This window comes from Mirounga angustirostris, unplaced genomic scaffold, assembly GCF_029215605.1.
Source record: "Mirounga angustirostris isolate CCGP_5_RB_7025 unplaced genomic scaffold, mMirAng1.0.hap1 SCAF_2, whole genome shotgun sequence".
NCBI classification, from domain to species: Eukaryota; Metazoa; Chordata; class Mammalia; order Carnivora; family Phocidae; genus Mirounga; species Mirounga angustirostris.
Window position 1 is genome coordinate 99,780,774 of NW_026991710.1, and position 21,088 is coordinate 99,801,861.

Sequence of the window (21,088 nt, forward strand, 5' to 3'; positions counted from 1 at the left end):
TAACTATATACATTCTGCCATATTTTTTCTTTTTTAAAGATTCATTCAGAGTTTTCACAGGTGAAACTAAAAATAAATACTTCAGAGGAATATGTAAAGTATTAAATATGTGTCATTTTCAAATTTGATACAGGAAAAATGAACAAATCAAAACCAAAAACTACTCACCAACTTACTAAAATAGATCAGTTTCTAAAGGATCCGGAAACTGTTGAAGGAATAATGACATGTAATCTTGGAAGTTTCTAGATTTAAAAACTTGAGGTCTGGGGACTTTAAAGTTTAAATCACATTTAGTTTAGTGAGTTCTTAAAAAAATTGACGTTGTAACAGGACCCATTATCCAGCTGTTCTGTGGTCAAATCTGTCTCTTTATCCCAAAGCGAAAAATTTGCAAAAACATATTGACAGTTCGCTTTTATTCCATACTGATCAAATACCTTACTCTTAATTTTTAAAATGTAAAACAAGCAACACGTTTTAAAATCTTGGGTCAATTAATAATATATATGTTATAATTTCCAAATATTTCAAAATACTAAAATGCATGGATTTGTTGCTTTGCAGTTTTTAGTAACACAAAAGAAAGGGGGAAGGTGTGAATATAGCATCTTTGGGTTTAGGAAATGTGTTCAGCAAGTAAGCAGCCAGGAATATACCTTCATTTGTCATTGGCTTGGGCACTGGTGGGCTATAGAAAGCAAATGTCAGGTGTCATCTCAGAAGAGGCAAGAGATCTATACACATATCCAAACACAGCTTAATCCTAAAATGGTGTGGTTTTTCCCAGAAATATTAACTGAATTTAGGATCAGCATACCACCATATGATGCCATAAAATATTAGCAGTTTTGTTCTTTATATCATGCTATGTGATTCTTTTGAACAATAACAGCAAAGTATTTACTTTTCTTCTTAGGTGAAAATTAACATGTGGAAGCATGAGTGTGTGTATCATGGGTGTCAATTTGCACCGTAATATAATGTTAAAATAAGGCAGAATTTAGCGTAACTCCAGGGTTTAAATTGCAAAGCATTTTTAAATGGAGTGTTTAAATATTGGAGAACTTTAATTTTGAAATCCATTTGAAAGTAAAGATTTAGTGTGATTTACTATTTACTACTCAACTATAACTTGTTTAGTTGTTGCTTCTACTGAATGATTGTGAACCAACTGGAAAAGAATAAATTATATTCTTTGGAATAATTGTTCCAAAATAGACATTTAGAGGTTCTAGACATTGTTTCGAGGTCAAGTGAATAATCTGAATGACTTTTGTAGATTACACTTGGTTTTGACACAATATGGATGGCTACGGGATATGCTTTCTTCCTGGTGACTAAGATGATGGCAGCTGACCCTGGAGAGGTCCATTCATTACTTGGATGCTACCAAGAGTGCAGGGCTCCCCAAAACAAGACCTAACACAGAGACGGGGAGCAAAAAAAAAAGTGTGGGAGCACTGCTTGGTCACTAGACTCAACCACCTTATCACTGGAATAACTAAGGGAGAAAGATTAAAATAATTTTAGTCAGTGCACATTATGTGGAATTCACACTACTTCTTGCTATCTGTTAACTCAGGCATAGTCCTTACGTTTCCAATATCTACTCATTCACTGTTGCAAAGTGAAAAATAAGTTCTGTCCTAACAATGACAACAAAAACACCATCAGTTTGAAAATAAAAATTCTGGCCTCTTGATACACTGAATAGAAATACTATAGGAACAAACACGGGAAGATAACAACGGACAGGTACATTTTATTTCTACCTTCCGAACTCCTTCATTCCAAATTATTAGAGTTCTACAACACAAGTTTTCCCTTATCACACGGAGAGTCTGGCCAATAAATCCAAGTGAGAAAACTAATATCTGAATCACCAGGTTCAGGAAGCCAACTGAAAAAGTTGCTACATTAAGTTATCTGCAGACTGATCCACGATGGATGGCTACCCTGAATGTAAGCATTCCCTCAGCATGGTATTGCCAAGATTATGACATCACTCTTTGCTTTTTACTATTCATGTTACCACATGAATGTTCAATAGACACAGGACAAATAAAATGAGGGTCAGGGCTTCCCTCATTCTTAGAAGGATATTTTTCAATTATATATTTTGTTACATCTTAAGAGATAAAAGCTGTGTCTGCAAGTGATTAAAAGATGTTTTATATTCATGGTTTCATTTCTGCTGAAATAAATGCGTAATTTAAACCACACATAATTCCTAGCAATTTAGGCCCATTACAGAGTTCTAGCTTCTTTTTTATGATAGTTACTAATTAAAACAGAGTGTTGCTGCCACGTGGAGCCTGTGACTTCCACATACAGGTTTAATGAATAAAATGTCCTGACATAAAAATGAAAACAATAGAGACAAAGCTGCAAGCTGTTGTGTTTCTAGTGTATGGTAAAGATTAAGGACCTTCGCTGAAGTTAAGAATTATGCAGAGAAAACACTTGTTAATTTCGTTCTTTAAAGGAAGAATTAAAAGGATTTTTTAGTGAAATCTGAAATAGTCACTAATTTTTCTAACTTCTGGACCCCTCATTCCCAGCTGACTCCTTCTCCCAAAGAATTTAAACTCATCAGAGTCACTTTTAAAGGATAAATGATGGGATATTTTAATGTAATCCTGCATATAGGTTTAGATTGAAAATGGGAATTGGGACCATAATTAATTATGTTGCCAAGTTTTTTGAACTTTAAGGAGACAGACTGAGGCAAACGAGGGCATTTCATAAGACTGCAACCTTCTAAAAGTTCATGGGTTAAACTTTGGTAAAATGACAGTATCTTTTTGACATTTAATTAATTCCATATGCAGAATGAGTGTGAGGAATTAATACCCTTTTGGTGTATTCACTTTCTGAAACCACTGTAATAAAAGGCTGACACAAAATCAAAACCAAATATAAACAGGGTCTTCAGCTAGGGTACGGCCTTATTATCACACTTAATAAACAATAAATAATGATAAATACTGAGAGCCCTCAGTACACTCTGCTCTCGCATCCATCCATCACATCTTTCAGGATAATAAACAACAATTCAATCCCATCAAATCCTCAAAACCGCTCCCTCTGGAGGGATGTTTTATCTCTACTTCTGCCAGCCCAGGGAGGATTTTACTTGTTTAAAGGGGGCGGAGAATGGAGCGGGGGTCCTATTTATTTCCATTGACGACTCCCCTGGTTCTCACAGGCGCTCAGGGACCGGGTGGGAGGAAAAAAGGAGGAGGTGCGGAGATTCCCTCGTTCAGAAAAGAAAAAGGGTTCAGGAAGCGAGGCGAAAGAATGGGTGGGCGAGGGCGGTGGGGGGAAGAGGGTAGTGTGTTTGGAGAGGTCAGCGACTAAATGAAAAACTAAATTGTTTTTTGATATAGCAGGATAGAATGATGATGAGAAGTAGACAAATTAACCAGCCCAACTAAGTTGCTAAAAGGAACTATGTTAAAAAAAAAAAAAAAAAAATCAAACCCAGAGACATTTTCTCAGGTTCATTTCTCGCTCAAGGTCTTGGTTTCAGGGAGCTCCTTGTACCCAGAGCAGGAGATGGACAGCGCCCCGAAGGGGACCCGGAGGGGAACCGCGACCTGGCCCGAAGGACGGCTCAGCGCCCTTGCAGAGGTGCCCGCGGCAAACTCCAAGGGCCTCGGCGACCCGCGTGGACCTGGTGCTGGGGACTGCGGCGAATTCTCCAGCCCCGGGCGGGGGTACGGGGGGGAGGGGGCAGGAAGGGCGCACAATGAAACGAAACCGCACCCTAAATTCTGCAGTTTGCGAAGTGTCCCAGGAGCACAGCTGGGACCTGGAACCACTCGTTCGGATTCCTGAGTGTCGGGGCCGCGCCAACTCTCTGCTCGGTGGTACTGAAGGTAGCGCCAACTAGAGCGGACACCGACTGGTGCACAGACAGGGCTAGGGCACGACGCCCTGTCGGCTGGGTCTGGGGCGGGAGGGAAGGTCCCCTTGGTGGCTGCTCTGGTACCCCGGCAAAAGCAGGATCAGGTCCCGGGCCTCCCTGCCCAGCTCGAGGAAGTTTCTCTAACGATGCTCGCCTAGCACGCAGAGGACTAACGAGGAGCCAGAGCGGTGGGGGCTCGGTTGGCGGAAGGGGACCGAGATCTCAGAGCCCGGGCTGCGGGGCTGGGGGCCGCCCGCCAGGAAGCCGCTCCTGCCCTGCCCGCGGGCGAGCCCCAGGCGCAGTCCAGACCCCTCGCTTTTCGTCCCACACTCACACGCCTCCCAGGACCCAGTTCCGCAGACTTTCTCTAGAGAAGGGTAGAGGGCGTGAACCGGAGGGGGAGGCAGCAGCTCTCCCGGCAGGCGGGCAAAGTGAGTGTCCAGGCCAAGTCCGGGATAAAGGTTCTGTGGCTCCCGGGACTCCGCCGCGCCCTGGGCACCGGGAACCCAGTGTCCCCGGCCTGTGCACGGCCTCTCCACCTCTAACACCGTTTGCGCCGCCCAGCCACGAAGCCAGCGTGGAGAACCGAGGGAAACCTGCTCCACGCCCCTTAAGCCCTCGGCTCCTCCGGATCTGGTGCCCTCGGCCAGCGGTGACGGAGAACCTCCACTCGCTGGGCCCCTCTGACTTAGGGGACGCGCGCCTCCACCCCCATCCCAGATGAGCCCTCGGGTGTGAACACTCCCTGTGCCAGGTCTTGGGGTGGCGGGCTAAGGCGTCGGGGCGTCAGGAGTTTGCTTTCCTCTCGCTACTTACCTTACAAAAATCTGTTTGATTTTCCTGGGAGGGGGAGAGGAAAAATCCCTCCCCGAGGTGTGGTGTGCGAAACAGTCCACGTCCCCGGCACCGGCCAAGATGCTAAGCACCAGTACTCAGGAACCGAAGGGGCTGGGAGGCGGAGGAGGAGGCAGATAAAAGAGAAAAATTAAATCGGCCAAAGTGTCCCAACTTTGCCGTGGGCGCTGCAAACTTCAAAGGCGGGCGAGGCTGGCGGCGCGCGGCCGCCGAAGTTGCTGCGAAGTGGAGCGGGGAGAAGCGCGGGGCTGGGGGATCCCGGGACAGAGCGGGGAAGTGGCGGGAGGTCCTTTTAAAAGGCGGGGAGCGTGCGGGGGCTGGGCGGCGGGAGGATGCTGCCGAGCCCAGCGGGGCTGTCGCGGGCTCCGCGGGCGGCCGCTCGGGGCACCGGCGCCTGGCTGGAGTGCGACGCAAGGAGAGCCGGGCGCGCGGCGGCAGCGGGTGCGCGGCTCGGTTCGCTCCGCTCTCTCGCTGCTCCGAGCGGGGAGTGAGTGTTCGCTCCCGAGTGTCACTGCTGAAGCCCAGAGCCGCTCCCCCTCCCGCCCCACCGCCGCCCGCCCGCCCCCTCGCTCCTCTGCCCGGTGCCTCCCCCCTCAGCCCCTCCCTCCCTCCCGCTGCGCGCCACCGCGCGCGCGCGCGCAAACACACACACACACACACACACACACGCACGCACGACCCAGCGCTCCCCAAACAGGGACCCTCGCAGGCGGCATCGCAGGGGACACCCCACCGTCCTTACCGCCCCCCGTGTCGCGAGGAAGGAGAGGGAGGCCCACCGAGACCCCCTCAAAACCACAAAACCTAGGGAGAGGCGTACGCGGGGCCATCGCACCGTCAGAGAGACCGGGTGCACAATAAGGGGGAACTCTGGGGTTGATGGGTGGGTGGGGGGGTAGTGGAGAGACGAGCTAAATCCAGAAGGTTGGAGGCGGAAAGCTGAGTGCGCAAACTGTGCATTCATGTCCCACTTTTCACCCGACCGCCTGCCTACCACAGCCTTCACTCAGGGAGCGCTTCCCCCTCGGCGCACACCGAGCCTCCTCCGGTTTGAAACTCAGCAGCTGTTTTAACAATTGAAAAGCGGCCCTACAGGACCAGTGAGAGACGGAGCAGAGTGTGTGAAGCCATTAAGGCTGACTAGGTAATTATGATAAGAAGTTACCTAATTAGCAACCTGGCCAGGGCAGAGAAAAAAGGAGGGGGTGGGGGGGTGGGGAGGGGAGTGAGTGATTTAGTGATCTCATTTTCCCAAATGCGAACCTACTTTCCAGCAAACCTGGTTTTTATACTCTCGAATTTTAAGTTCTCAGAACATAGTTTATTAAGATACAGTGTCAGTATTGAAAGCGTGAAAAATACTTGCCCTCTTCTTATTGCCACCGAGAAACGGAGATAAATAAGATGAAAATCAGCCTTACCGAGGTCATATGAACAACTGTGGTCTTTTTGTTAAATACCTGGTCACAGGGGGCGGTGCAATGAGGCTCCCGAAGTTTTGCGGCTCCTAGGTGAGAATACTGCTGTAGATGGACTTATGAAACTGTTTATACTCCACAAAGTAGTTTTGTAAAAGCCATAGAATGTTTAGACGCTAAAAGAGATGTTGATACCACCGTGCAAGCTTGCTTATTTATTTATTTAGGATATGAGACAATGAGGTGGGAAAAGGGGATCTCTTGGGCTCTGCTCAGAAGATCTGGAGAAGTGACTCCAGCCCTTACTTAACAGATATGACCCAGAGCTGGTCCTTGGGCATTCATTAACAAACATTTATTAAGTGCCTACTGTGTACTATGTATATCTTTGTGCTGTGATTTCAAGGTAAGACATAGTGCGTGCGGACTTTAAGGAGCCTCCAGCCTGGTGGGGAGACAGAGGCATTAATGGAAGTAGAATTATCACTATAATAAACGTACCTGTTGGTTAGGACCTTTGGAAAGGAAACAGCTAATTCTTCTTTAGAAGGTACTCTTAATAGAGATTTTAGTGTAGAGTTCTGAAGGATGAGGAAGACAATGCAAGGCAGATAAGGATGGGGAAGGAAGGGCATTCCACAGAGAAAAGCAAGTGAAGAGGTTAGGAAAGTGTTAAAGTACTTGAGGTATGTCCTGGGAGCTGGGAGAAGGTAGGTGTGGTAGACTGCAGCTGGAAGTGAGCATGGCCAGGCCACACCAGACTCTACAAGCCCAAAGAGCCAAAACTCTCCTGAAGGTGGTGCATGGCTGGGAGACTATTCAGGGCTTTATGCAAGGACAGATTTTAAGGTTTCTAACTGTCATCCAATAAGAGTTTTAAAAAGTTTTGTCTGCTACTGTTGTGGAAGACAAATAGGAGAGAGATGGCAGTGAGGAGGTTATTTCCAGAGAAAAAGTTAGGGCTCAACTAAGGCAATGGAAGTACCAATTGGGAGGTTGGGACAGCTCTAGAGATATTTCAGAAATAGAACAGACAGGACCTCGTGGTTGATTGGATATGGAGGGTAATGGAGAAAAGGAGTAGTCTAGACTGACATGGAGGTTTCTGGTTGGGGCAAGAAGGCAGGAGATGGTGCTATTTGCCAAGAGAAACAACATATAGAGAGGAGCAGTTTGGGTAGGAATGTAATGAGTTCTGTTTTAAATTTCTTGAGTTGGGGCCGAATGTGGGATATCTGAGTGCAGCACCATTTAGGCTGTTGGAAGGAGTGCTCCTAAGAGAGAGGATCCAAGCTGGAGGGGCCATGAGGAATCATCAGCATTGAGGTATTTCTTAAAGCCAAGGAGAAGAAGAGGGCAGCCAGGAAGAGACTTAGGATGGAACATGGCAGAACACCAATGTTCCATCCATGTAAGAGTGGATGGAAGAAGAGGAGCCGGCAGAAGAAAGATATGGAGACCAGAGAACAAGATGGAAACTAGGGGAGAGCAAGATTGATGAAGCCAAGAGAGGAAGGGACTGTTGACCAGTACAGAATGTGGCAGAATGATCAAGGCAGTCAGACTGAGAAGCAACTGCTACTCCTTACAAATGTCTCAGTGATCTTCACCTAAGCAATTGTAGCTTATAGTATATGTGTGCCAAAGATCCAGATCATAGTAGGTAGAGAAGGTGGGACCATGGGGACAGAGAACACAAGCTCATTTTCCTAGCAGTTTGGTCTTGAGGGAAAGTAGAAAAAGTTACAAGAAAAGCACTTGTGTAGAGGTTGTACTTTTGTTTGCTTTTCTTATGTGAGACGCATGGTCTTAATTGCATGACACTGAGGGAAAAGCAAGTAGAAAGGGAAAGGCCGAGAAGTCTACGGAGTTCTCTGAGGGTCAGTTCCCTCCTCAGTATGGATAGGGCACCCTCCCTGGCCCGTGAATCTCACAGAGTTAGTGGGGAGTTTGAATAAACCAGAAATTGAGATAGTACTTTAAAATTGCCATTAGGAAGAAACGGAGTCCAAAATGTGTGAAAGTGACTTATCATTAATGCAGACAATTCATGACAGACCAAATCTATGTGACAAGTTCTATAAGAACTCTGTAAAGGATATTTTTATGAAAGTTCCTAAAAATATTTCTGTTTTGAACATCAGGATTTGCATATATCAATATATCTGTCTTCTCGAAAAATATATATGTATTAAATATCTTCAGACTTGGGTGATGTGCCGTATTAGATAGAACATGCATTATTTAGTCAGACAGACTTGTATTTGATTCTAGACTCAGGTAATTATTTGCTATGGGGTAAATAGGTTAGCCTCACCGAGCTTCAGTGTTTTGTTTTGTTTTTTCAAGTATAAAAATGGAACAAATTATAGCTGATTTACAGGTGTTTTGTGAGGATGAGGTAGTATGCCATATTGAAGTGTTTGGCAGAGATTTAGTTATTATTTCTGAGATTACTTTTAATTATGAAATTTATTGTTATTTAATTGGGGGAAAAAACCCAAAATGATTATAAAATTAAGAATATAACTAAAGTCTGTGTGAGAGAACTCTTCGTTCAAGCCTGTGTCTTAAAGTAGCAATCCTCAAAGTATGGTTCATAAGCCCTTTGGGGATTCCTGAGACCCTTTCAGGGAGTTCTGCAAGGCCAAAGCTATTATTATGTTAATTCTAAGATGTTAATTTTCTTTTTTTTACTATGTTGACATTTGCACTAATAGGCACAAAAGCAACGGCTGAGTAAAACTGCTAGCACCTTAGCATGGGTCAGGGCAGTGGAACCAAACTGTCCTAGCATTTGTAGTCTCCCCTGTCACAAATGTCACTTGCACTTAAAAATGTCTTTGATGAAGCAGTAAAACTTGTTCATTTCATTAAGTTTAAACCCTTGACTCTGTCCTTTTACTATTCTCTGTGGCAAAATGGAAGGCACACATAAAATTCTTCCGCGGCATCCCAAAGCACAGTGTTAGTCTTGAATTAAAACCCTTGGGTAATTGGGTTGTGAGCTAAACTAGCTGCTTTTTTTCATGAGACATATTTTTACTTGAAAGAGCAACTGACAGACAAGCTATGGTTATTTACACTTGGATGTTTTGCAAATATTTTTTTCCGAACAAATTAAGTGAGCCTGTCACTTCAAGGTAAACAACTGGAAGTATTTATTTTCAGTGAAAAATGTGGGCTTTCAAGTAAAAAACAGAGAATTTAGAAAACTTGTCTCTGCCACCATGAGCTTGGTAGATTTCCTATATTCAAAGTCTTTTGTATTAAGATTGTGATCATTTTAATTAATGTGTTTTTGGTATTGTAAAACGAAAAGTATTGACATTTGGAATATCTTCATGACTCAGTGAACCAGTATTTTCCAAATGACCAATGATGGATGATGTTATAAAATCATTCATGAGTTAAAAGATCCATTCAAAGTACAAGATAGATCAAAGAATTTTAATATAATGGAGTATGAAAATTTAGCTGACAGTTTCATATTCCACACTGAAATTAGAAAGTTTAAGAAACTACCACTTGTTGAATTTTGGTGTAGCATCAAAGAAGAATATCCAGAATTATTAAAAGTGTTACTAAAATGCTGCTTCGTTTTCCAACTACATATCTGTGTGAAATGGGATATTCTTCATCTACTTCAAACAAAACAACATACTGCAATACAGATTGAATATAGAAGTGATATGAGAATCCAGCTGTCTTCTACTAAGCCAGACACTAAAGAGACTTGCAAAAATGTAAAACAATGCCACTTTTCTCACTAAATTATTTTCTTTGGAAAATATAGTTATTTCCAGAAAAAAAAATGTTAACATGTAGCAGATACACCACAGTTACTTTAAAATAAATCTATGAATATTTTAAAATTTTATGTTTAAATTTCTAACATAATGAATACTGATAGCAATAACCCACATAAACCAAAGTTCCTTGGGTTCCTCAATAATTTCAAGACTGTAAAGTGTTCCTGAGAACCACTATCATATGGTATAGGCTCAATCATGAAAATAGATTGAAACATTATCAATAGACTGAACGATGATTGTTGGAAAGATCAAATAGACTGAAGATCATCAATGCTATTAGAGTATTCTGCCTATCAATTGGCCACCACCTTAATTGTATCTGTACAATATATTTCTCATTTCACACATATACATACACTTTCTATACATATAGGTAACTTCACAGAGTGTTGTGGTTGACATCCCCACTCTGGGGACTGGGACAAAAGAACTTGTGGAAACCATCGTACAGATCCTGAAGCTTGGTTGAAACAGTATCATAGCCCTGGCCATACCACTGAATAGGTACTGGGTATTCTTTTGTCTGTTGGCTCATTTTCAATCCCTTTCCCATCCCAACCCACCCTCTCCATGGCAAGGGTTGTTACACAATTCTTGAAGTGGGTCTCTAAATTTCCTTTGAAATTAATGATTACCTCTACTTTGATGACTCTTACACACTGAACCAATGTAAAGTTGAAACGTTAAGCCTCAGTCACCTTCCATTCTTCCTGAGGAGGGCATTCACTCATGTAATAAATATTTGTCAAGCACATACTATATGCCATGGATTATGTTAGCTGCTGGAATAAAAAGAATAGACAGGGCCCTTGCTCTCCAGAAGCTATAGTCTAGTGGAGAATTAGGTAATTACCATGTGATATAATAAGGGGGGGGGTGTGATGTGCAAGTCCATGAGGAGGGTGGGAATGGGACATCAGGGAAAGATTCTTGAAGAAAGTAACATCTAAGTAGAGACCCAAAAGATGGATCAGTCATCTTGGGCTACAGGATGGGGCTGTGGAGTCAATGAGGGTTTGAAGGAAGAAAGAACATATCTAGGGGATGTTATCTATTGGGGACATATGTTACTTTAGGGAGTGACATATTTAGGGAATGTTACAAAGAAGCCATTACTATAGAAAATTGCCTTAATTAAATCACTTTAATTATAAGGGTATAGATAAGATCAACATAATTTTCTTGAGTTTTAGTTTGAGAAGTAGAATGGTGTATTTAAAAATTACTATAGTACATTTAAATACATTTAACTTAAATCAGAATCACCATTACCTTATAAAACCATCACTGGATTAAAAAATATTTAATATTTTATTAAAAAACTCAAACATTTTGCATGGATTTTCAAAGATTAATTTAGTACATGGAAAAGAAAATTACTCTTACTTTGTTCAAGGCACTATGGTCACTGCTGAAAGAGATACCAAAAAATACATAGAATAGTATGTATGCAGGACAACTCTGCAAGAAGAGTTCCGACATTTTTTCTTTCCTTTCTTTAGACATTCAATAACTATTTATCGGCCAGATCCTGAGGAAGTATTATTAAAAAGACAGAAGTTGCCCCTGCCCTCAGAGAGCTTACAGCACAATGGTGCCAAGTTAGTTGGCTTTCAAATTTTGGTCACAACATCAGACAAGGGATAATTCCACGGGAGTAGTAAACATCATAAAATAGAACGTACTCACCTTGGGAAAAGTTTGGATCGATGGAGAAGAGGGTGAGAGCACTGAAGCCACAGAAATGTCTTTGGGAAAGGTTCAGAGGAAGGAAATACCAAGAGGCATTAAGAGGCAGTGAAGAGTACAGTTTGGGTAGGATGGATATTGCTAATGGAATTAATATAGAAAAAAAAATTAGACATATAGGTTGGACAGACTGGAGTGACCATGGCAGAAGAGGTTTGGACTCGATCCTCTTGGCAGTGGGGAAAACTTAAATAAATAAAACATTAAAGCAAGCACCATTTGCCACACTTAAGAAGGACCCTCCTGGTTTGTAAAAGAGGCGTTCTTTCGATTATAATAAATGAATTCTTCTTACAAAAAATCCATTTGTCTCACTTCAAGGTATGTGTCTGTTCCTTCATTGCATTTCAATATACCCGTTCATTTCAGTATGTATTTTAATATATCAATTAGTAAAAGGAACATTTCTGATATATTACACTTTATCAGTTATGTGCTGGAAAAACTAAAATATTTTTAAATGTCAATCCAGGAAACATTTCCTGAGAACCTCCTATGTTCTAGAAGAAGGAATCTACTGATGACATTGAGTCTCAGCCTGTGGTATCCTATCACTCACTATTCTTAATTGGTCCAGGCTGGTTGACCAAATCAGCATGGATTGCTGTTCTCAGTACCCCGCACCAGATCAATTATATAGCCATGACAAACAGTGCAAGCCTCAGCTGGTAGCAATACTGTAAGGATACTAAAGGTATATACACACAAAGCTAGAGAGATGAGAAAAGTCTGGAGTATAAAAAGGGCTGAAAGAAACAGGGGTTAGGATGCATTCTTAGCTATAACAGGGAGTCCAGGGGTATGTGATTAATATGCTCCTATAATGTGGGATCATTTAAAAATTGTTTTATTTTCTATATCTCATGGCTTGTTTAGGCACAGCTAAAAAGAAAACTCTTTCGTGCAGGCAGTTTGGCCCAAGTGCCCAATAGTTCCATGCCAATGATATCATTCTGCCTTAAGGCCACACAGACACCAAGCCTGGTTATTTGTTAAATGTTGTGAAGCTGAATGGCGTGAGATAGATTGGAAAAAACACAGGCTTCTGAGTCAGAGGTCTTGGGTATGATTTCCTACGTTGCCTCTTAATAACTCTGTCACTGTGTGAACTTGGAAAATTATTTAATCCCTCTGAGGCTGTTTTCTTATCTGTAAAATGGGGATAATAGAATTTCTCTGATAGGGTTGCCATCAGAATTAGACAGTTTTAAATATGTAAAGTGCCTGATACAAAAATACATACTAAATAATTGGCAGTTCTTATTCCCTGGATTCAATTTGCCTTAAATTTAAATTCAACTTGCATAAATCATTTGCCCCTACCTAATCAGAAAACCATTTTTAAGTGAAAAAATAACATGAACGGAACAGTCAGAACCTGCTCATTAAGATGACCAAAATGAGTGATTCGTGTTTGACAAAATGTACTGTATCTAGTACTCTTTCCTTTATAAATTTTATCTAGTTTATTCCTTAAAATATCCAGTGAAAAGGACATAATTTTCCATATTTCTCGAACGAGGAAATAGATTTAGAGGCATAAGTGGCCAGGCTAGGGTCTGATCCAAAGCCTCTGCACTTAACCACCTCTCCAGGCTGTCCTGATATATTACTTGGAGCCTTTCTAGCAACTATTTTCACAGATTCATTTTTCTCCTTTTGGAGCTGTCGTGTTAATGGGCAATTTTTAGAAGAGGATTTTACCACAGAATTTGATTTGGTGGCTCCTTGTTGGCACTCCATAAGAGCAAATGTAACCACACATACCGTTTTCACAAAAGCGTCCTGATTTATCAGTTCTGGCCACAAACCTCTCAGGTCCCATGTCTGGAAGATTAAACCAGAGGGAGGTAGAGTAGTCAAGACTGAGTTAGCCACTTGAGTCTTTTATTAGACAACCATTTACACCCCATCCTATTGACACAGTAGGTTCTTCCCTAAAGGTAATTAACAAATGAGCTTGTCTACGAAAAATGGGATGGATAGGAGGCCTAACATAATCGCAAAAATCTTAACATGTGCAGCTCATAAAAAAAATAGACATACGATTATATGTACCTTTGATTCAACCAGTTTTCATTACTAGTAATTTGTTAACCCTAGAGCTCAATTACTTAAAAAAAGAAAAAAAGGCATCTCCACATTAACGCTTTGACTGTCTAGACCTTGTATTAATTGAGTGGTGTCTACATGCTTGCCACTGTTACTGCTCACTAGTCCGCACAAGAGCCATCTTCCAGATTTATTTTTTATTATTATGATCCCCATTTTAGAGATGAGGCTATTGAGGCTGTCGGAATTGGTCTTATTTCCTGCCAAGAAGAAATTTGAACCCAGGGAGCACTTTCTTCTATAACACTCTCTTCTCCCCTTTTGGAATAGACTCAAGATGGTCCCTCACAAATGTGGGGAACGAACTAAATAATGAAAGAATAAGTCAACTCCAGTCATACCGACTTCCATTTTCAGCTATTTCTTCTAAACATTTTCCCTTTGAGAAAGTAAAACTTTTCTTGAATAGAATAGCATTATTTAAAAATTCCGTTAAGCTTCTTTGGGTGTGTTATCAGACTCAAATACACTAAATTCCTTATTGGATTAGAGCAGTTAAGGCTGGATTTTGTCACATTTCTAGTTTTAAATCTAGGAAAAAAATGTATTAATATTTACTTCAGTGTGCCAAATCAGATTCTATTGTAAAACTAGATCAAATATGAATCACTGCTCCATAAAATTCAAAATCTGTATGTTCAAGGTAATGAGAAACAGAGGTGGTTCTCATTTTCTGAGCGTAACTTCTCAACTCTCATTATGCTCTATTAAAGAAAAAAATTGCATTATTTCGGGTCATGTAAAAGGAGTTAAGCCATTTTTTTCTGGATAATAAGTTGTAATCGAATCACTGGAATTATTTTGGGAAAACAGCTTTCATTCCAACAGAGTCTGATGTGACTCTGAGAACTCCTGGTGTTATAAAGGAAGATTTTGATTTTTGCTTATGTAAGCTTAAATGATTTAACCTAAATCATCTTCATGCTTCAGATTAATCCTTATGTGACATTTTCTCCCTATAGAATATAATCAATATAGAACCTTGAATTTTTCTCTTTTGTGTTCCTAGCATTTTGTCAGTAGCTGTTTATATTTCAAAGTACATATATTTCTCTTAATGTGATCATCATAGTGGTGCTGTATCCATTCCAGTCCCTCAACTTAAAACTGCCCAGTCAAAATTGGAGGGAATTCCTATTGTGAAGGAACTGCAAGTTGAGGGGCTGGACATTTCTCCACAATTAGAAGAAATTAACATCATGAGCATTCAAATAGGTTGGAAATTCAGAGGTCATTTTGAAATACTAAACTCCAAAAAACTCATTTGTGCATCTGTCAAAACATAGGCAGATCATTCTGATTTTGAAAGAACTTTTCAATGACCTTATCTGTGTGGGAAATCGCACACTGACCTACGAGGCATATGTAATTTGTGTTAAACACCGAGTCTCATTCAGAAACCAAAGATAAGCTTATATCCAATCAATTCTAGACCAGAATGTTTGTAATTTGACTGGGAAAGTTCTTAAGGGAATAAGTGATCCAAATCCAGCAGGATCCAAGTGCAGAAAGACCTTCAAAAGTGCTAAAATGTCTGACTCTATCTTTGTATGAACAAACACATTTACGAGCCTCCTAACTTGCTCTTCCTCTATATTTTGAGGCAAGTCCAGAAAGACACATGTAGGAGAAGAAACACAATAAGAAAGAGAGGAAAAGCAGTGGGAAATAGGGATAGAGAGGAGAGAGGAGTGAAGAGAAGAAGTAGTGGTTAAGGGTTTAAAATAGAGAGTCATGAGAAAGTAAAGAGAGGTAGCAAAATGGTTAAGGCGAAGGACAGTGGTAGAGGGCTCAGAGGCAGAAGATTTAACAAATGAAGAAGGCAAGAAAATAAAGAGCGAATGCATCAGAGGAGTGGAGAAATCCAAGAAAAAAAAAGGGGTGATATGTGACTTAGCACCAAACCTAGAGTAACATCGTAAAGCCAATATTTATACAATGGGAAACAAATCGGAGTAGGGACAATGGCATTTACTGGTGGTGGATGTGGGCAGGGTAGTCTATTTCAAGAATTTCAATCTCCTTACCAGTTAGGAAAGCTTCAAAGAAGAGCTTGATTTTCTTCTTAGTGAAAGGAAAAGGGATAGAAAGGTGAGGCAAGGAGGATCTTGAAGGTAGAGGAGTCCTCTTAGAAAAAGGAGAGAAAGTAAATTGGATTGTATATTTGCACCAAGTGGGATTTAAGCCAATATGCCTTAAAGCAGAATTTCCCCAAAGTTTTCTGTATTTAAACATAGCTTCTACTATTACTTGATTTGTTTAAACTGCAGACCTTCTTTTTTACTAAATAGCTTATTTAAAAGGGAAATTAACAACCTAAACAGTAATATCTGTTTCGTATACTGGTTATATTCTTCTTTTCTCATATACATAAAATAAATAAAATATTTGCCATGGAACCAACCTAAAGTAATATCTCATGCCATGCTGCTTTGCATGCACATGAAGTCAGACAGTCCTAGGCTGAGAAGAAGGCAGGATGGATCTTGTCAAATCTACAGTGTTGGGAAGCTCCTGAAGTATCCTAAGGAGACAGGAAATACAGGAGAGCAATGGGCAGTGAACCCCAAGGCCTGGAAGAAAGGGGGCAGAAATGAGGAAATGGCCCCTTGACATCTGGAATGGAGGTCTCTCTCACCCTGCCACTTCTGTCTCATTCTGTTGATCAAAGCACCTCACGAAGCCAGCACGGTGTCAAGAAGTGAGGAAGTAGACTCCACTCCTTGATGGGATGAACTGTAAAGAATTTGTGGCCATTTTTAATCCACCTGGACTCATATAATCACAGGCTCAAAAACTCAAGAGTCATCAACATAATTCAAAAGAGGTGATATGAATCTGGAAAGTAATTTTCATGTTTTTTTGGAGACATCATATGTTTGGGGCTGACTTTGACAGAATTAGGTCAGGTAGGAGAGGAATAGATCGACAGTTTTATTCTAACTCTTGCTCTTATTTTGGGATGCCGAGTCTCGTAAATCCTGTTTGACATAAATACACACACTCACGTAAACCCACCCCCTCCCGGTCTATAGGTCTATTGTAGGTTTCTTGCACTATCTTTGTTCCAGCGAACTAGAAAAGCATTTTTGTAATATGAATGGGAAGAACCAAATTAAAGGCCAACTTAATTTATTTTAACCTAAAGTAAACACAAAATGGCTTGTTTTTATATGACATCTTTCTGTGGGTGAAACACCCAATTCAAGCATTTAAAGAAACAAGTATTCATTTAAGGTAGAATAGCTCCACTTCAGAGTGGAGATGGAGAAAGGATTTCTATTCCCCTTAATTCTTAACTAAGAGTAATATTGTAGTGTTTTGTTGAGCACTTCTAGAATATTATTATTACCTCCAAAGTAGAGAAGAGAATAATTTATACATTCTGTTGACCAATAGTTAAGAAGCAGTGGAAAGCTCACAAATCTTCCTAAAACAGTGGGTTAACTGAACCTCATTTTTTTTTTTTTAAAGATTTTATTTATTTATTTGACAGAGAGAGACACAGTGAGACAGGAAACACAAGCAGGGAGAGTGGGAGAGGGAGAAGCAGGCTCCCCACTAAGCAGGGAGCCCGATGCGGGGCTCGATCCCAGGACCCTGGGATCATGACCTGAGCCGAAGGCAGACGCTTAACGACTGAGCCACCCAGGCGCCCCGGAACCTCATTTTTTTTTTTTTTTTTTTTACCTCATTGCTAGGGCTTGGAAATGATGCTTTTCCTGAAGTCTAAACATATCCGCGGCTCCCTCTCGAATATATAAATGTGTATGTTGCATACATAATATATATCATTTTGTGCCTGGTATTAAGCTCTTTTCACTCCATTTTGTACTGGGTCGGGTGGGGTTCTGCCAAGGGGGTGCAGGGTGCGGGGTGCAGGGTGCGGGGTGCAGGGTGCGGGGTGCGGGGGCGGGGTGGGAGCGTGCAAGGCTGGAGGGGGAGAAGGAGCTCATTCCTTCCTCCGAGCTTCTGGTTTTATCCGTGGCTGCTTTCCTTCCTGTGCCTCCCTGCCCCAGCCAGACCACTTCTCGCCTTGGCAGTGGCGGGGTTTCGCAGTTCCCAGCCCTTAGAGGCAGGCAGCCTGGCGACACCCCCTCAGGGACACAGCGCTGGTGCGGGTCCTGGCGGGGGTGGGGGTCTGGGTTCAGTCCGGGTTTGCAGGCCAGTGGGGCCCTCCCCCACGGGTCAGCGACAGCAGCATGAGCCTGACTGGGCCTCGCCCTCAGAGTGGGGCATTCAGCTGCTTGGAGCCCCTCCACGCGTCTCCTCCAGGCTCTTGGCTTTGAGAAGTCCAGCTCTTCGTTGTGCCTGTGGGAACCCACTGCTTTCTCACTTGCTACCGCGAGACCTCCGTGTCCCCTTTTTTGCCCTTCGTGTGCCCTTTCCAATTCTTTCATACTTGGCTATATTAAATTCTCTCTGTTTTAAAGAACAGATCCGACATCTGTTTTCTGACGGACCTTGACTGACACACATGATTTCTTGTTTGAAAAGAAATTCGAATTTTTATATCGGCTCCATTCGTAGTGAAGAAATTTTGTCAATAAAGTGACTGAAGGGTAACATAGATGATAAAATAACAATATAACGGTCATCTTGATCATTCTAAGCACGGTCTTTGAAGTTCAGGATGTACCTCCCAGAAGGCTTTAAAGAATACAATCTTTAAGAAGTTTCAGGGTTTACCACAGTGGGAGTAGTTTAAGATGAAGGAGACTCTCTAATATGAAAACTACATAACATAATGCAGACTTCTCACCTCAATATTTGGAAGCACGCCGTAATAGGGACACTTAAATTAGTTAATCTGCACAATAATCTTGTGAATAGGATAGAAGGTAAATATCACATGCTTGTCAGCCAAAGATTGGGATTGGGATACCAAACAAGGTATACTTGTTTCAAGCTAATAGAGGGGAAAATCCAAATAAATCATTTCATACACATCTAAGTTAAGCAAGGGCATGTAGAAGAAAAATAAAACAATTGATTTCCGGTGGATTGCAGCTTCAGTTGGAATGTGTGAGACTAGGGACCATTTAAGTTGTTATGGTTCTGAGCAGAAGATGTAGCAACTCTGGGCTTCACTGGGCCCTGTGTTCCCCGTGGGGATTGTGTGCCAGGAATGATGGTCTTTTCAGACTTGTGACAGAATTTTTCTCAGTGACTGAGTGACTCTTAGTAGTAAATACAGTTAACAGAGCAAGTAGGCCAATCATAGGTGTCAGCCCTGGGTGTTGCTGGCTTTAAAGGTGTTAAGAGGAACCTTAGGTTGGAGGAAGGTGTGGGGGGCAGTTGAAGAGTTTATTAAAAGGTACATAATAAACTTCATATAAATGTAATATCCGTGGGAGTATAAATTAAAAACTGATGACGTCTCTTGTCCTGAATGAGGGATCTGAGTGGCTGGAAACAAGACTGGGAGAGGACTTGTCTGTTACTGTGCATTTGTATTTTTTGAATTTTATGCAAAGTTTATATATTACCTATTCAAAATTTAAAAAAAAACAATTGTTTAATTCATATTTGTATTGCTCTCTACAGTTTCCAAATGGCTCCAACTTCCATAATTCTCTCTGCTCCTTACAAAAAGCCTGTGGGGTGAATATGGCAGGATTCTCCTCATCTTACGCAATGCAAACATCTGACTTCCTCAGTATCATGCAATCGTTTAAAGTTTAGGTTAAAAACAAGGGTTTCTTGCTCCAAATCGTTCTTCCATCATATTGCACTGCCTTAGGTGTGCAAAGGATTACAAAACAGAGTGAATAGGAAAAAAAATCTGCCTTTACGAACCAGAGTTTACGGGCCAATCTCTGGGCCACGTATCCCTCGATGCCTAGTGGAAAGACACTTACTGCAGCCATGGTAACCTACAGACCAGAAAGCAGACCAAAGCTCCACGCTATGTGAATTAAACCAATAACGTATTAAATAATGATACACCTCCTTTACTAGTTCAGGGCTGAGGACCTTATACACATTATTTGCCATCTTAGCCGAAGTATTACAAGTAGCTCTTCTCCCCATTTTTTGTAGTTGGGGAAATTGAGATACAGAAAAGCTACATCACCAACAGATGAGGTCAAAAAACTTGTAAGGCTGGGATTTGTCTTCAGTTCCTCCTTTCAAAGGCTATTCTGTTTTCAAAGCACTGGGCTAGTTGTTTTAGTGGATGCATAGGTAAGTGACAGCACAACAGTCTTAAAAATAGAAGTGTGCAGGGTGCCTGGATGGCTCAGCCGGTTGAGCATCTGCCTTCCGCTCAGCTCAGATCCCAGGGTCCTGGGATCGAGTCCCACATCGGGCTCCCTGCCCAGCGGGGAGCCTGCCTCTCCCTCTCTCCTTGTTCCTCCCCCCCATTCATGCTCTCTCTCTCTGTCAAATAAATAAATAAAATCTTAAAAAAAATAATAAAAGCATGCATTGTGGAGAGGAGTGGATGGCAGAGCAGAGAGAAGACAAGTACTGTGAAAGCTGTGTGATGAACCCAAGTATGATAAAAGGAGTCTGAGCAAAATGCCATGGGGTTTAAAGATGAAGCAATCTCAGCCTCCTTTGGGTGAGTTGGACATGGCTTCATGAGAGAGCTAGGATGTGAAATAAGCGTTGAAAAATGACTGAGAAATTGAAATATGGAGTGGACTTGGAGTCATGAAAAGGAGGAAAGTGACGCACTGCAGATGAAATGTGTGAATGTTTTTATGGCTGGCCAGTGCCTGAAACATAAATTATGTTAATAAAAAGAAAAATTTGTCTATTGGTTCCCCAAGATCAGGTCTCCAAGCAGCAGGAGTAATAGCTGAGATGCTGGGGACCAAACCCCCTCAGGGGGAGAGTACTAAATAAATAAACAAATAATTTTTAAAATGTTGAATGACTGCATATAAGGCAACAAACAGAAAAGAAAGCATGAGAGCCCCTCTCCCCCAATTTTCTATCATTTTGTCTTGGATGATCTCTGAGTTATATTAGTATCTTATTGTGGTAATTGTTTAGTGCTTGCTTGTGATAAAAACAAAACAAAACATGACAACCCTCAACACTATTAAGGCACATAAGAGCTCAAGGAGAATGGCAGAATCCAGAATTCCTGTCGCCAAATATCCACTTCCCTCAGGCTAGAGTAGTTTTCCAACTCTGCTCTCTAGATATGTTGGACCTTTGAAAAGTCTTCAGGGATTCCACAATGAAGATTTAAATTGCCTGGAAAACTCATCCTT

General features: G+C 41.7%; 1 protein-coding gene across 1 annotated transcript in view; it reads right to left on the reverse strand.

The window, feature by feature from the left end:
- Positions 1–5,255, reverse strand: part of NDNF (neuron derived neurotrophic factor) — a 40,671-nt gene extending 35,416 nt beyond the window's left edge. Inside the window, exon 1 of the mRNA XM_045880505.3 lies at positions 4,730–5,255. The gene's annotated coding sequence lies outside the window, so the exon portion shown is untranslated. The remainder of the gene's footprint in view (positions 1–4,729) is intronic.
- Positions 5,256–21,088: the final 15,833 nt, after the last annotated feature.